General features: G+C 40.9%; 1 long non-coding RNA gene across 1 annotated transcript; it reads left to right on the top strand.

Annotated features, from left to right (window-relative positions):
• Positions 1–14539: 14539 nt before the first annotated feature.
• Positions 14540–14934, top strand: LOC144642992 (uncharacterized). Its single transcript, XR_013568827.1, has 2 exons — positions 14540–14603; positions 14900–14934. It is a non-coding gene; the product is annotated as an uncharacterized LOC144642992 (long non-coding RNA).

Raw genomic sequence — 14934 nt, 5'->3', positions numbered from 1 at the left:
CTACCGTTCAAACGCCAAAGGACACTGGGTTCTAGTTTTGTTACTCGTCACGCAATCCTAGCCTTCTTCGGCCGAACCTCCTGGAGTCCCCCTGGAGTTTAATTGTGTACTATGAACTTCTGCTGATCAGCCAACATTCAGCTCAAGGCACGCAAAATCCACCATGCTCAAAAATGGCAAGCTACGCACTAGGACCCGTAAAACGTTTTCGCGTATTGACAAAAAAGCTATGGTGTCAGAGACTGGCGTGGGTGAACTGAAATATGGCAAGACACGTGGGCTTTACCAGACGCCGTTCATATAAAAGAAACATGAATATTTGTACCACGTCATAGGATGCAATGAAGGTAGTTGCATCAAGTATTCATCCAATACGTTTCATGCCAATGCGAAATTAGCATGATATTTTTAAGCTTATTTATTCATCATTACCTTTGCGTTATTTCTAATTTTACATTATAGTAACAATTCCATATTTTTACTTAATTTCCTTTCCAGTCACTGAGGCACACACAAGTTACGCCCAGTTTTCATCTCGGCGATGATAAGTAAGAACCAATCAAAATGCGCGTAGAACTCAGGTTATTATATAATTTCTTATAGAACATGGAAAACCATCTTCTAGTAGGTAAATAAAAGGAAAAGACCAAGATTAAAAGGTAACAAACTTTACAGAAGTGCTGAGCCTAATTTTATGACGTACAATGAATGAAACTGTGTCAGTTTGCCGTTCTTTCGTAAATTATTTGCTGCTTTTCTACTATATTCACTCGCTCTTGTTGTGCTTTTTCAAGTATTGTTAATTAAACTTTTTGCATCAATCCTTTTGTTTTGCGTAATTAATTTGATTATAGCATTTCTGTAGTTTTTGTAGGCACCGCTGATTATTTCTTGTTCATAAAGCTCGCCAAATTTGCTGTTTTCAACCATTTTTGCGATGGAACTGTCGCTTTCAGCAGAAACATTTTACGCTGAGCGGAACTTGCCGCACTCATTTCCCATGTAAGGTCAAACAAAGGTATACGAGCTGATAACCGGGATTCAGTGAACCAATCAGAAAGCTAGAAATGCAATATCTGAGGTTGAGAATTTAATAAATACTACTACTCTTGGAGGTAGCGTTTTGACATTATCTACCACTCTTCATTGTAAAACGGCTTAAACAACAGAGAAACCCGTAGAATTGAAAGTAAAAAAAAAGTTGAAATGGACACGGAAAACAGAAATATTAGCGAAACATTTAAGCTAACTATGGACCATGTTCATATAGATATCAATTTTGCTGTTTGTAAACCAAATTAGATAAGCTCGCGAGACCCTTATAAATCTACATATAACATATCGTACTGCTCTAACCTTTATTTAACCTTTATATTGTACTGCACTAACCTTTGAGCAATTTTAGACACCTTCTATGGAAATATCCTCTTCTGAATCCAGTGACAATGACTAGAATGTGATGTAAGAGTGTGATCCTCAGTGAAAATAACCACTGCAAATGCCGTCATTGCCACGTCTTAGCAGCCTGATCGTTCAAGCGATAACAGATGCTTGTCATTAAGGGGGCTCTTCAAGGTTTTATACGTTTCAGCTGGTTCTTAAGCCTTCATCAGTAATAAAAGGCTTTTATTCCTGATAGAGGCGTAAGAACTAGCCGAACGCCTAAAAACAAAGTCGTGGACAGAACCTTTTAATGTCAATATGTCTACTCTTGACTTCTCGGACTCAATATTTCATAACAGGTGCTTGTTGAAAAGCTTTTAACTACCACTACCACTACCACTACCAATACCGCTACCGCTACCGCTACCGCTACCGCTACCGCTACCGCTACCGCTACCGCTACCGCTACCGCTACCACAACTGCTGCTGCTGCTACGACGACGACGACTGCTACTGCTGCTGCTACTGCTACTACGACTACGACTACTGCTACTGCTACTGCTGCTGCTGCTGCTACTGCTGCTGCTACTGCTGCTGCTGCTGCTGCTGCTGCTGCTACTACTACTGCTACTGCTGCTGCTGCTGCTACTGCTACTGCTACTGCTACTGCTACTGCTACTGCTGCTGCTGCTGCTGCTGCTACTGCTACTGCTACTGCTGCTGCTGCTACTGCTACTGCTGCTGCTGCTGCTACTACTACCGCTACTGCTGCTGCTGCTGCTGCTACTACTACTGCTACTGCTACTGCTACTGCTGCTGCAGCTGCAGCTACTACTACTGCTACTGCTGCTGCTGCAACTGCTACTACTACTGCTACTGCTGCTGCTGCTGCAACTGCAACTGCAACAGCAGCAGCAACAGCAGCAGCAACAGCAGCAGCAGCAGCAGCTGCTACTACTACTGCTACTGCTGCAGCAGCAGCAACAGCAACTACAACAGCAACAGCAGCAGCAACAGCAGCAGCAACAACTACTGCAACAGCAACAGCAACAGCAGCAACAGCAGCAGCTACTACAGCCACAGCAGCAGCAGCAACAGCAACAGCAACAGCAGCAGCCACAGCAACAACAGCAGCAACAGCAGCAGCAACAGCAACAGCAGCAGCAGCAACAGCAACAGCAGCAGCAGCAGCCACCACAGCAACAGCAGCAGCAGCAGCAGCAGCAACAACTACTGCCACAGCAACAGCAGCAGCAGCAGCAGCAGCAGCTACTACCACTGCCACTGCAGCAGCAGCAACAGCAACAACCACAGCAACCGCTGCAGCAGCAGCAACAGCAACAGCTACAGCTGCTGCAACAGCTGCTGCTACAGCAGCAGCAACAGCAGCTGCTGCTGCTGCTACTACTACTACTGCCACTGCTGCTGCTGCTGCCACCGCAACTACTACTGCCACTGCAGCAGCAACAGCAGCAGCCGCTTCTACTGCTACTGCTACTGCTACAGCTGCAGCTGCAGCTGCAGCAACAGCTACTGCCACTGCTACTACTGCTGCTGCTGCTACAGCAACAGCTACTGCTGCAGCAGCTGCTACTGCTACTGCTACTGCTACTGCTACTGCTACTGCTACTGCTGCTGCTGCAGCTGCTACTGCTACTGCTACTGCTACTGCTGCTGCTGCTGCTACTGCTACTGCTGCTGCTGCTGCTGCAGCTAATGCTAGTGCTGCTGCTGCTGCTGCTGCTGCTACTGCTACTGCTACTGCTACTGCTGCTGCTGCTGCTGCTGCTAATGCTAGTGCTACTGCTGCTACTGCTACTCTAGTACTTATGAAACATTATCTGTCTTGATTTAATAAGACGTGTCAAAAGAATTTTGACACAACTATAGTCGTGAATTTTCTGCAAGTAGCATTGAATGAGGGCTAGTTTTAGATCGACTTCAACGTGGATTACTCTAATTTATGTCTTTTCGAAGCAAGAAGACCACATTTACGGCATTTAGTTCAAATAATGAATTCTACCAATTTTATTTAATTGTTTACAACTTGAAATAACATCAGCTGAAAACAAATTTAAAAAGTGCTACAGCGAGAGCTGAACTGAAGCTTTCTAAATCCATGCATGGTCCAAAATGAACTATAAAGAAGGGATTAGGGATTAAAATAACCAAATAATTAATGACTCAGCGACACGGTTCGCACATGGTTCATGTCAATTCGCGACCGGAAAACCACGCAATTTGAATTGATTCTTACTAAGAAATCACAGAAAGCCTTGGTCGCTGGCTAAACCAAACGGCAAAAAAAAAAAAAATCATCAAATGAACAGGTTCTACTCACATAAGGGTTTGAAGTGATTTTCCCTCGACCATCAGTTGCCCCTTTTTGTAATCTTCTTATCTTATTCATAATACCCCGGATGTAAAAAAACAAATTGTTGGAAAAGGCCACAATATCTCGCACATTACAACAGAATCTTGGTAAGTCTTTTGCCACGGAAACGTTCAAGCCAAATTTCGTCATGACCGCCTTCAAATCAGCCCTAAAGTCTAGTTCTGGGTTTTAATTGATGTGGCTAAAGACCTTTTCTGTCTAAAGCAAGCACTTCGTTATCTGTACCGAGTCATAAGTGTTCATCCCGGTAGTAAAGTTCGGTAGATATGGCGAAAGACTGGGGTAAACTAACAGAAACACCCCAGCCCCCCCCCCCCCAAAAAAAAAAAATATATATAAATAATATAGTTGACTACAATGACAAGAAGAACACTGGACATTCGTGTTTTATTATTTGTTTTCCAGATGTAGTTAGTCGCCTTTGCAGCCGTTATTGGGATGCCTCGTAGCCATTACATAGTCAAGAATCAGTCGCGCAACATGCGCCGGCTACACCAATCAAAAGTCTTCTTTCATTATGACCCTATCTTCGAAAACGTCAAGCGCATGGCAATTGCTGGTTTTCACTGTCACGCAATCAAAAAATAAATTCGAAACCATTCAACTACAGAAGCTATGAATTTCAAATATTATAGACGATAATAAGATAAAAAATTTCTCCAAGTTTCAGGTCTGTGCGGTGTACCGTTCGCGAGTTATTTGCCGAACCTTTCCACGCAAATTTATAAAGCTTAGTATGGAGATGCCATAACTGTGTCCTTCCGAGGGACACAAATATGGCCGCCGCGATGTCAGAGAAACCATCTGGAACTCAATTCTGTTTACAACAGCGGCAATCTTTGGCTCATGAGCTAGTACAGTTTCACATAAACACCACTTATTATATCTGAAATGTTCAATCTGCTGAAAATCGAAAGGAAAGGCGTTTTTTCAAACAAAACAGCTTTGTCACGACACTCAGCTTGATGTCACATACGACGGAGAACTCAAATATTCAAAACGCTCTGTTTAAAAAACGAATGACACTATCGATCTGGAAATTTGCAAAAAGATATATTTTTAGCTTATCTTACGTCTAATGACAACGAAAATTTAGTAGGCCTAGTGAATTTTGATTTCAGAATTTTATGACGTAACATGAAAACCAAGAATAGCCGGAGCTTCGCCTTTAAATTTTGCCATACATCAGACATCAGAATAAAACGATGTTTTATTGAAAATTAAAAAAAAAATAAGTAAAGGAATAAATAAAACACTTTTGATGTGAAACCTTTATTATGTCGAACAGGAAAGTACGACGAGGGGAGAGGAATGTGGTTTCTTTTTTTGCAGCCGTTTTTGGAGACAAGTGTTGCGTGCAAATCCAAATAACTGATGCGAAGGAGACAAAAGTGTACCACAACAGTATCACAGTAATTTAAATGGCTATTCCAGTATTTTTAACATTAACCGCTATTCTCTGCGTTGCAGTTTGTCTTCTTAAGTCACTTGTTGTCCAGAACAATGTGGGAACAATATGCATCAACAATATGCAGAACAATATGCATCTGATGACCTAACCGCAAAAAAAACAACAACAACAAAAAACAAACACATTACTTCACTTTAATGAAACGTGGCAACTAAAACGAGTGTGCACTCTCGGAAACAAAATGTGTAGTTCCACCAACCACTTTATCCTTAACGAAAAAAAAAAGGCAGCAAAACACCTCGCGTATATAGTAAGTAAATTTTTGGACAGATGAAGCAAAATTGAACAGATAACGATATGGGGAAAAAAGTAAATAGTTAATGAATCAATCAAATAAATAAATAGGCAACAAAACGCACGAGCTAAGAAGCATAGAAAGAAAGACAAAAATGAAGGAAATAAACTGAGAATTTGTTTTGTATCTCTATCTTGCAACTGATCGATCTGTCCCACGAACCGTTTAGTTAAAGATGCCAGCTGTAATCATCTTGCCAAGCTTCTCCTTGATGCTTTTAACTTCTTTGGAGTTTTTCTTTTTCCCGTGTAGGTTCACCACATCACTTTTCCCCTCAGCTACACATAAAAAGAGGGTCAAATTTATCAATTAAATATTGCCTGAAGTTAAAAATAATAATGGATTACCTTTGGTTATAAATATGATGCCCATTGAAAGGAAAGGTGAAGTTGCCATAAGATGGACTCCGATCTGGGAAGGGAAAAAGATGAAGGGCAAAAACCGCCTAGCGGTACACATTGATGAAGGAGCCAATCTCGAGCCCAGAGTCCGTCGGTCAGCGGTACGGGACGGACTCTGGGAAACTGGAATTGATCAGATCAATTTCAGGTCGATTTCAGGTAGAATCTTGGTCTTCCGGTTTTTACTGCGCACGCTCTTAGGTCTAAGCGGACGTAAATTTCCCGGAACGGAAGTAAATCGAGAAAGTTGAACTATTTCTAACGTAGTGTCGACAGAACGGGTGTTTATCGAAGCAACAAAAGTAACAATAACGTTCTGCAGTTAACAAAAGAGAGAGTTGACAAAAGAGCGTCTGGTGGTTTGATTTCCTTTAGCCTCTTTCTTGAGCATTCTGCTATATTTTTTAGCCTTCAAGGGCAAGCTATTGTTCTGTTGATAAAAATTTTTGTTTGGCGACTATCGTATATTTCATGATCAGAGGCTTCTCGCTGACAGCGCATCTTTCCAGGATAGATTTCATGTTTTCGAGCAAGTAATTTCTTCCTCGTCGAATGGCGGTAACATTAACAAAGACGTTAAAGGCCACACCGGTACACGCTATTCAAAAGGTGTAATTAGCATTTCGGCGAGTCCGCACGTGCACACGTGTGTTATAATTTTTGTACAATTCTTTTTCTTCAGCAAAACAACAACGCGTAATTTTCAAATTCTGCGTCATTAGTTATTATTTTGAATCGAGCACTGTCTGCGATATTCAGTTTTTCAACCGAAACGGAGATTTGAATAAAAACAGTAGTTCTAGCGAGATTTGAAAGTCAACTATAAATTGGGTTTTCAATCGACCTTGTCTTTGGTGACGCCGTCGTTGTTGTTTTTAAACTCCGTTCAGATTTGACGCTTAAAGGAAGTCCTTTTTTATTCATGGTATCTTTTGAGTTCAATGAGAAGGGTAGAATTAGAAAATACTTCATTTATGTAGCGCCATATCACGAGTTCTTAGGTGTTTTACAAAATTAACCTGATACTTCTAAACATTTGACCATGGAAAACAAAAAATGTTTTTCCAGCGTTTCCGGTTTGGTTTACTTCCGGAGAAGATTTTCAGACTTCCGTGTTGATTTCTATTGTTCTGTGAGTACCAGTAGAAAAAAAGAAATCAATTCCGTTTCCCAGAGTGAGTCCCGGCGACCCTACCGTTGACCAACCGCTGACGGAACGAGAAGCCAGGGGACACTCTGGGCTCGAGATTGTGAAGGAGATAGAAGAGAAAGGTCTATTTATTGGGCGAACCACGGGCATAAATACGGGACATGGCTGAGTGGCGAATGTTTTTTTGCGACCCTTTGTCCCAGACGGGACGAAAATGATGATTTATGAGAGTAAGGTTCTAAATTATGTTTGTTTTTAATCATTCAATTGTTCGAGCTAACTCTACTTTACGTTCTTGACAGTTAGTTTCACGACACTATTCTTTGTGGACATATTTTAAAAGGTTTGTTTCCTCTGTGCTGCTAGCCTGCGTAGCAAGCGTTCCCGTGCGAGCGAAGTGCTGCTATGTGTCGTGCGCGAACGAATATTCTGGCGAAGAGCGAAAGATTCTGGCCGCGAGAAAATTGGGGCGAGAGCAAAAAAGGGAAAGGAGCGGGGAGGGGGTGAGGAAGCGAGGGAACGCTTGCAAGCAAACCCCACGATTCTGAAAAACGCCCACCGATTTTTCCGGTTGATTTCACTCGTTTATTGACAGCTTATCAACAAATTAGCCAATTACATTTGACCGGAAATAAAATTTACTTCCTTCAAAACAAAATCCTCCACGTGAAACCTTGTCAAAATATTCAAACCCGCGAAACACTGTTGTAATGTCCGAAACACCAAGCGATCGCTGTAGAGTTTGTCGATGCAATTTTAAATTAAATATGGTACAGCATCTCAGCCGGGAAAAGCTGGTTATATTTCTTTAGAATAGCTTTGTAAACCCTCGAAGCGAAAATATTCTTACGAGAAATCCTTGCCGATTTTTGCAGAGCTGTTTGAATCGAAGTTGTGGAAAACCCCAAGCTATTTTCATAGCGCGTTTGTCATCCTTGCGCTCGCAAAATTAGAAATTTTGGGACACTATACGAACTCGTACAGAGTTCGATAGGAAGCGAGGCTGCTGCTTGAAAAACGCAACCAAAGCCAATGTTTCAATCTACTTTTTTTACTAAAATTCGATAATATATTGCAATATAACGGCTTACTACAATAGCGCACAAAGAAATCTTCAGTTTTTAATACGTATCAAAGTTGTAAACAGTGGCGAAGAAGCTCACCTCAATCCCGTCCAAGTTTCATTTGTATGACTTTCAACTACAACAAGAGCGGCTAAATTGTCATTAAATGCGAAATTCTTCGATTTTAGTGAATCAGTAAAATGCCTGTCCATGGCGGCTTCAGCTGAAGCGTACACAATATTAAATTTCCCTCGGTGTTTGTCCTCTAAACAGTCAAACTTTTCCAGAAACAAACAAATTGGATCGAAATCTACCAATCACAACTGACAGACTTGACCTTTTGACCCGAATGAAGCGAACTTCTGTTTCCCGAGAGGTCCCGCTAAAATGATTGACAGCAGCAAAAAGCGTAAACTGTTGTTCTTTGATCAGCAAGCACGAATATGTCAAACTTGTCAATCAACGTAACTACGCCGCACCAATCAGAGACCCCGTTCGTGGGCGAACGGGTTTTTCAGAATCGTGGGGTTTGCTTGCAAGCGTTCCCTCGCTTCCCCACCCCCACCCCCTTCTTTTCCCTTTTTTGCTCTCGCCACAATTTTCGCGCGGCCAGAATCTTTCGCTCTTCGCCAGAATATTCGTTCGCGCGCGACACATAGCAGCACTTCGCTCGCACAGGAACGCTTGCTACGCAGGCTCTTGTGCTGCTAACAAAACGTATTGCTGGTGAAGCATTTTATGAAATGTATGCTCCTTATTAGTGGCTTAATGAACTTCTCTATTACCTGGTGCATTACACATGTCACCGTCACAACAGGAGAGCGAGAATTCCGAAAGGGTATCACCCTTTTCTTGCACGTGGGCTGCGATTTTTGCACGAACTTCCTCTTCGTTGCAATCGCGGTCTCTTGAGCAGTTTTTCCAAATGACGTCAATGGAGGAAGTTGTCGTAAAAGTTAATGTTCCGCACTTGTCTTCTTTGCCCTTTGGGCAGACCACCTCTCCAGTTTTTCCAGTACACACTCCGTCTTCGCATTGTTTGATGTAGCACTTAAGACTGTGCGTTGGTGGAATGACAGCGAGAAAGCCACAAAGAAGAACCTGAAAGTGTTAAGTAAATAATGAAACAATATTAAAAAAAAAAACAAAATTAAAACGTGCGATCGATCTTCCGGATTCTTGGCCTTGGTATGTAGCGTGGGAAAAGCGATGCTATTTCAAATCACATTATTTACTTTACCCTCGAGACCTCATCTTTTGTTAAAAGAACAATTTAAAAAATTGTGAGCGAGAAAAGATGATGATGATGATGATGATGATGATGATGATGATAAAACTAAAAATTGAGTCATGTATTTATTTTTCCTTCCTTCTCAAACAGCATTTGAGGAGTCCGTGTGATCTTGTCTAGAGAAATATATAAATCATTTTCAACTTCAGACCTACAGTTGGCTAACGCTAATCAGCGAAACACAAAACCCAAGCATTCTGACAGCCTACCAATTAATAATCCTTACCCAACTTTTCCTTTAACATTTGTTTGACGTACTCGGCAATATCTTTCAGATCAATATGAGTTATTGGATATTCACCCGAAAACAACAAAGGCAACAGAAGTGAATAAATGGCACGCGATGCGTGCAGAAGCGATGACGTTTCACAAGGGGTCACATAATTTTGAACAAAAAACCTAAAGTAAATAAAAGTAGCTGACACCTTGTGTGTGAAAAATACTGTTATCCAACTGCAGCTTACATTTTTTAAACATAAGAACCTTGTAAGTGATTGTATAAATACAATAGCTTGAGGATCTGATGGATTTCAAATAATTGCACTTGTGTTTTTCCCCATTTTTATTTAACAACAGAATTTGTTACAATAGACAATTTTTTTACAAAAAAATAAAATAAAACAAAATACAAAATACAAATTGACAAATTACAGAAATAAACTGACTAGGTAAAGTAAACTATAAAGTAACTAGTACACTTGTTATGAATTCACAGACCAAGGATGCAAATAATACATTTTCTTCGTAGATTTGCTCAATTAAACAACAGTAATATTTTATTTTATATTTTATATATTTTTTTAGATTTCCCTATGTTGTCTCAGCAAAGATTGCGTTATACTGTAGTGTGATATCACGGATAAACGACATACGATACGCGCGAGCAAGCTTTCAATTCAAGCTGCGAGAAAGGTCAAACGGTCACTTGCTCACAGCGGCCCTTTATATTATAATAATTAGAATTTTCTGTCTACTTAATCTAATAGATCCCATCATATATGATTAGTCTCTTTCGTTTATACATTGTCGTGTTCCATTCTAACTACATGGAAGTATTTTGCTTTTGTGTTTTACGCGGCGATTTCTTGTTAAGTTAAACTTGATTTCTTTTCGATCGGGCCAAACAGACAGTAAGAACCGTTCGTGTGATGGCATAAAGCGATGTCACGCCATCGCTTAAAAATAAGTGAAAAAGGTGAAAAATAAGCTAGCTTATTCAAAATTAAACGAATATGAACTTTGTAAGTCGTTCAAACTCTTCATAAACCTTATTGTTTTGGATTCGATGTGAACTATTTACACAGCATGGTCTACTATCCAAACAGAAGAACGCTCGTAACCACAATGTCAACTCGTTATACTAAAGGCAAACAAACTCGTTTTCCATGTTCTTCAAATATCAATTAAGTATAAAACTTAGCGAAAATATCGGAAAGATAATCCTCAGCAACACCAAAAAATATTGAAATTTTTGACGACTACAATGCTTTTAACCCTATTCAGACCGGGGGGGGGGGGCTTTTGAGGCCCGCGCTGACTTTGAACTTTAATAACTTTTTTAAGATTTAACCAAACGCTGCCAAACTTTCTGAGTTTTCCTTAAATTTATCTGGCAACAAATTGGTAGGGTTAGATGATGTGTCAGGAACTTGACATCACCATGGCAACGGCATTTTGACAGGCATGTTTTCCCAAATTTGTAATTTTGCGTGTTTCTGTTAATAAAAATCAACTTAAATGGCATTATTTTTACATTTTTACGGGTTTACAGCACATTTTTATTCATTTTGAGTACTTTGCAATGATTTTGGGTGGTTTTGTGGCATTTTGGAAAAATTTTGAAATCCAAGATGGCGGATCCAAGATGGCGGCTGTTTTGACATCAAGATGTTATTGTCACGTGATGTGACGTCACCATCTCACGTGACGTATACCAAAAGAAAGAGTTTCGGACGTACAATACATCCTATAAGTTTTATGGTGATTGCTTAAATATTCTGGAAGTTACATAGGGGGGGGGGGGGGGGGGGGGGGGGGCTTCCGAGAAGGTCCAAAAAAGCCCGGTCTGAATAGGGTTAAGTTCGAATAAAGCGATGTATTGGCGAAAAATATAAAGCGAGCTCTTTCCGTGTTTTACACAAATTGTTAATTAAATTTAACAGACATCACGTGGTAGCGAAGAACGTCTCAATTCACGAGTATTTTTAAACACTTTTTGTTGATAAAACTTTGTTTAAATTTTAAGATACATGCAGCACTGTATTGATTAAATATTATTGGGAAATGTCAGCCGCATTTAACTGATTCAGCTGATTTAATTTATAGTAAGGCAGTGAAAGTGTAGACATTTGACGCACAAGGAATTTAAGCTTTCACGAACGAAAATACCAAACGATTTCGCTTTTGCTTATCATATTGGCATAGCCTGCGAACGCAGACGTATTTCCGCCAGTCGCTTCAACGATATGAGGAATTAGAGTCCAACTGTATGTTAGCTAGTTCGGGCGGTTTATTCCCGGGTTTATTGTTTACACCCCTTGCATCAGGAACCCGGCCAGACCGGGGAAAGCCGGGGTAAAAGCCCGGCCTAAAAGCCGGAGTGAGCGCGGCCACAGCAGGCCGGGCTTTGGCCGGGCTAGCCAAGGGATAAAAAAATCCGGGGAAGCCGTGGCGGCCACAGGGCAAGCCCGGCCTGGCCAGACCAGGGAAACCGGGGTCAGGATTTGGCCTGAAAGCCAGGCTTTAGCCAGACTGGCCAAGCAATATAAGCATGCTTTAAACTCAGAAAATTAACTTTTTGCAAACACTCTGACTCAATTGTAACATATATTTTTTTTATTCGGTCAAAAATTCCTTTGCGCATTCATAACAATGTCTTTAAACACAGATATCTTGAATTGGCATATAAATTCAACACTTCAAAACTTGTGGCTAATGGTTTCTGACTCAGACATTAGGAAGAAACAGACTTAGCTGCTAGCTGTCTTCTGATGCATGAGATGAATGATAAAGTTCAGTTCTCTCTAGATTGTCCAGTTTAGAATTGAAGGTTTCCTAGTTGTTCTTTTAAGCCTGTAAAAAATTAAATGCATTTCCGATTAACCTCTCGGTATTTCAGTAACTGTGCACATGAACTTCATGAACAGTTTACTGAGCTTGCAATTAGATGAGTGCCAACAAGAAATTTTGGAGAACATTTCCCACAATCTACAACAGTCTTAAAAATTATTTAAATTCCTGAGCGAAATTAAAAGCAAGAATTCGTGTAACGGACGTCACACACACGGTGAAAAGAACAGTACATACATCCAAGTCGGCTAAAATGCTTCTGTAAATGTCAAGCCTTCGGTTCCATGAAAGTCCAGCCGGTTTTATTGGAGAAATACAAGCTAAGTTCAACTCTTTATACTCACCAAAGCACTTTGTAAACGACTGCTCGACTGCCATGACGTTCCACCATAAACAAGGCTTTCGATCAGGTCCAAAAATCACAAGTTTTAGCACACTATTCGCCATTTACAAAGCAAAACCTGTTCTCTATAAATACTGTAAGCGAAATGGCTGACCTGTAACAATTTAGAATACAGAACATTTTCTCACGAGCGATCATTACAGCAAGAGATAAATTCAAAACAGAACGGGCACCAAAAGTAACGATGGGACAATAGTCACGTGGGAAGTCACATGGGATGAATTGCGTAACGTGATTGGTTTCTCAACAAAAGTCCGCTGGAGAGTTGAACTGCAGTCTCAATGGTAATGGCGGTGCAGTCACCAATCTCGAGCCCAGAGTCCATCTAGTCGGTCAGCGGTATGGGATGTACTCTGGGAAACTGGAATCGATCAGATCAATTTCAGGTCGATTTCAAGAAGAACCTTGGTCTTCCGTTTTTTATTGCACATGCTCGTAGTTCCAAGCGGAAGTAAATTTCCCAGAACGGAAGTAAATCGAAAAAGTTGAACTACAGTATTACTGGTGTTTATTGATTCAACAAAAGTAACAATAACGTCCTGCAGTTAACAAAAGAGAGAGTTAACAAAAATGCGTCTGGTGTTTTGATTTCCTTTAGTCTCTTTCTTGAGCATTCTGCTATGTTTGTTTTAAAATCAATGGTGTTGTTAGCCTTCCAGGATTCTGTCCGTGAAGACTGCGTGCGTGTGTCCGTTGTTGTTTTGCCGAGGACAGCTAAGAAAATTTACATAATACACAGCGCACAAACAAGCTATTGTTCTGTTCATAAAAAAATTTTGTTTGGCGACTTTCGCATACTTTTGTTTGGCGACTTTTGTATATTGGAAAGGCTTCTCGCTGACAGCGCATCTTTTCAGGATAGGTTGCATGTTTTCAAGCAAACAATTTTTTCCTCGTTGAATGGCGGTGATATTAATAAAGTCGTTGAAGGCCACACGCACACAGGTCAACGCTATTCAAAAGGCGTAATTAGCATTTTGGCGACTTAGCACGTGCACACGTGTGTTATAATTTTTGTACAATTCATTTTCTTCAGCAAAACAACAACGCGTTTTGTTCAAATTCTGCGTCATTAGTAATTATTTTGAATCGTGCACTGTCTGCCATATTCAGTTTTTCAACCGGATCGGAGATTTGAATGAAAACAGTACTTCTAGCGAGATTTGTAAGTCAACTATAAATTGAGTTTTCAATCGACCTTGTCCTTGGTGACGCCGTCGTTTGTTGTTTAAAAACTCCGTTCAGAATCGACGTTTAAAGTTTAAAGGAAGTCCTTTTTTATTCATGGTATCTTTTACGTTCAAAGAGAAGGGAAGAATTAGAAATACTTCATTTATTTAGAGCCATATCACGATTTCTTAGGTGTTTTTACAAAATTAAGCTGATACTTCTGAACATTTGACCATGGAAAACAAAAAAAAATGTTTTTCCAGGGTTTCCGGTTTGGTTTACTTCCGGGAAGATTTTCAGACTTCCGTGTTGATTTCTATTGTTCTGTGAGGGCCAATAGATAAAGAGAAATACATTTCAGTTTCCCAGAGTGTCTACCGGCGACCCTACCGCTGACCAACCGCTGACGGACCGCGGAGCCGGGAGACACTCTAAGCTCGAGATTGTGCAGTCACAGGAATCAATCGAAGCTTTCTGTTTGTTGTAATGTCATTCTTGTGAAGTATTCAAGGTTCTCTCTCCTCCGCAGAGGTCTCTTTCGTGTTTTGGGCTGGGAAATAGTAGGGAGAGGAACGGGGAGAGGTGAAAAGTAAGCGCGCGGAGCCTGGAGAGAATCGAAACGAAAGCGCGCGGGGCACACTGGGAAGGGGAAAGGAAAGGAGCGAGACCTCGTCTCCGCTCCTTCGCCCTTCCCGTCGTCCCCCGCGCTGACCCCCTATTTTTCATTTTTCGTGTTTTCGCCTTCCTCCCCCCGTGTTTTTTCGCCTTCCCCCACGAAAGAGGCCTCTGCGGAGGAGAGAGTTCAAGGTTTACAAAGAAATAAATGGTGAGAATGGAACACA

This window comes from Oculina patagonica, chromosome 2, assembly GCF_052425735.1.
Source record: "Oculina patagonica isolate OP01 chromosome 2, crgOcupat, whole genome shotgun sequence".
In the NCBI taxonomy this organism is placed as follows: Eukaryota; Metazoa; Cnidaria; class Anthozoa; order Scleractinia; family Oculinidae; genus Oculina; species Oculina patagonica.
The sequence above is the reverse complement of the archived record's forward strand: the minus strand, read 5'-3'. Positions and strand labels throughout refer to the sequence as shown.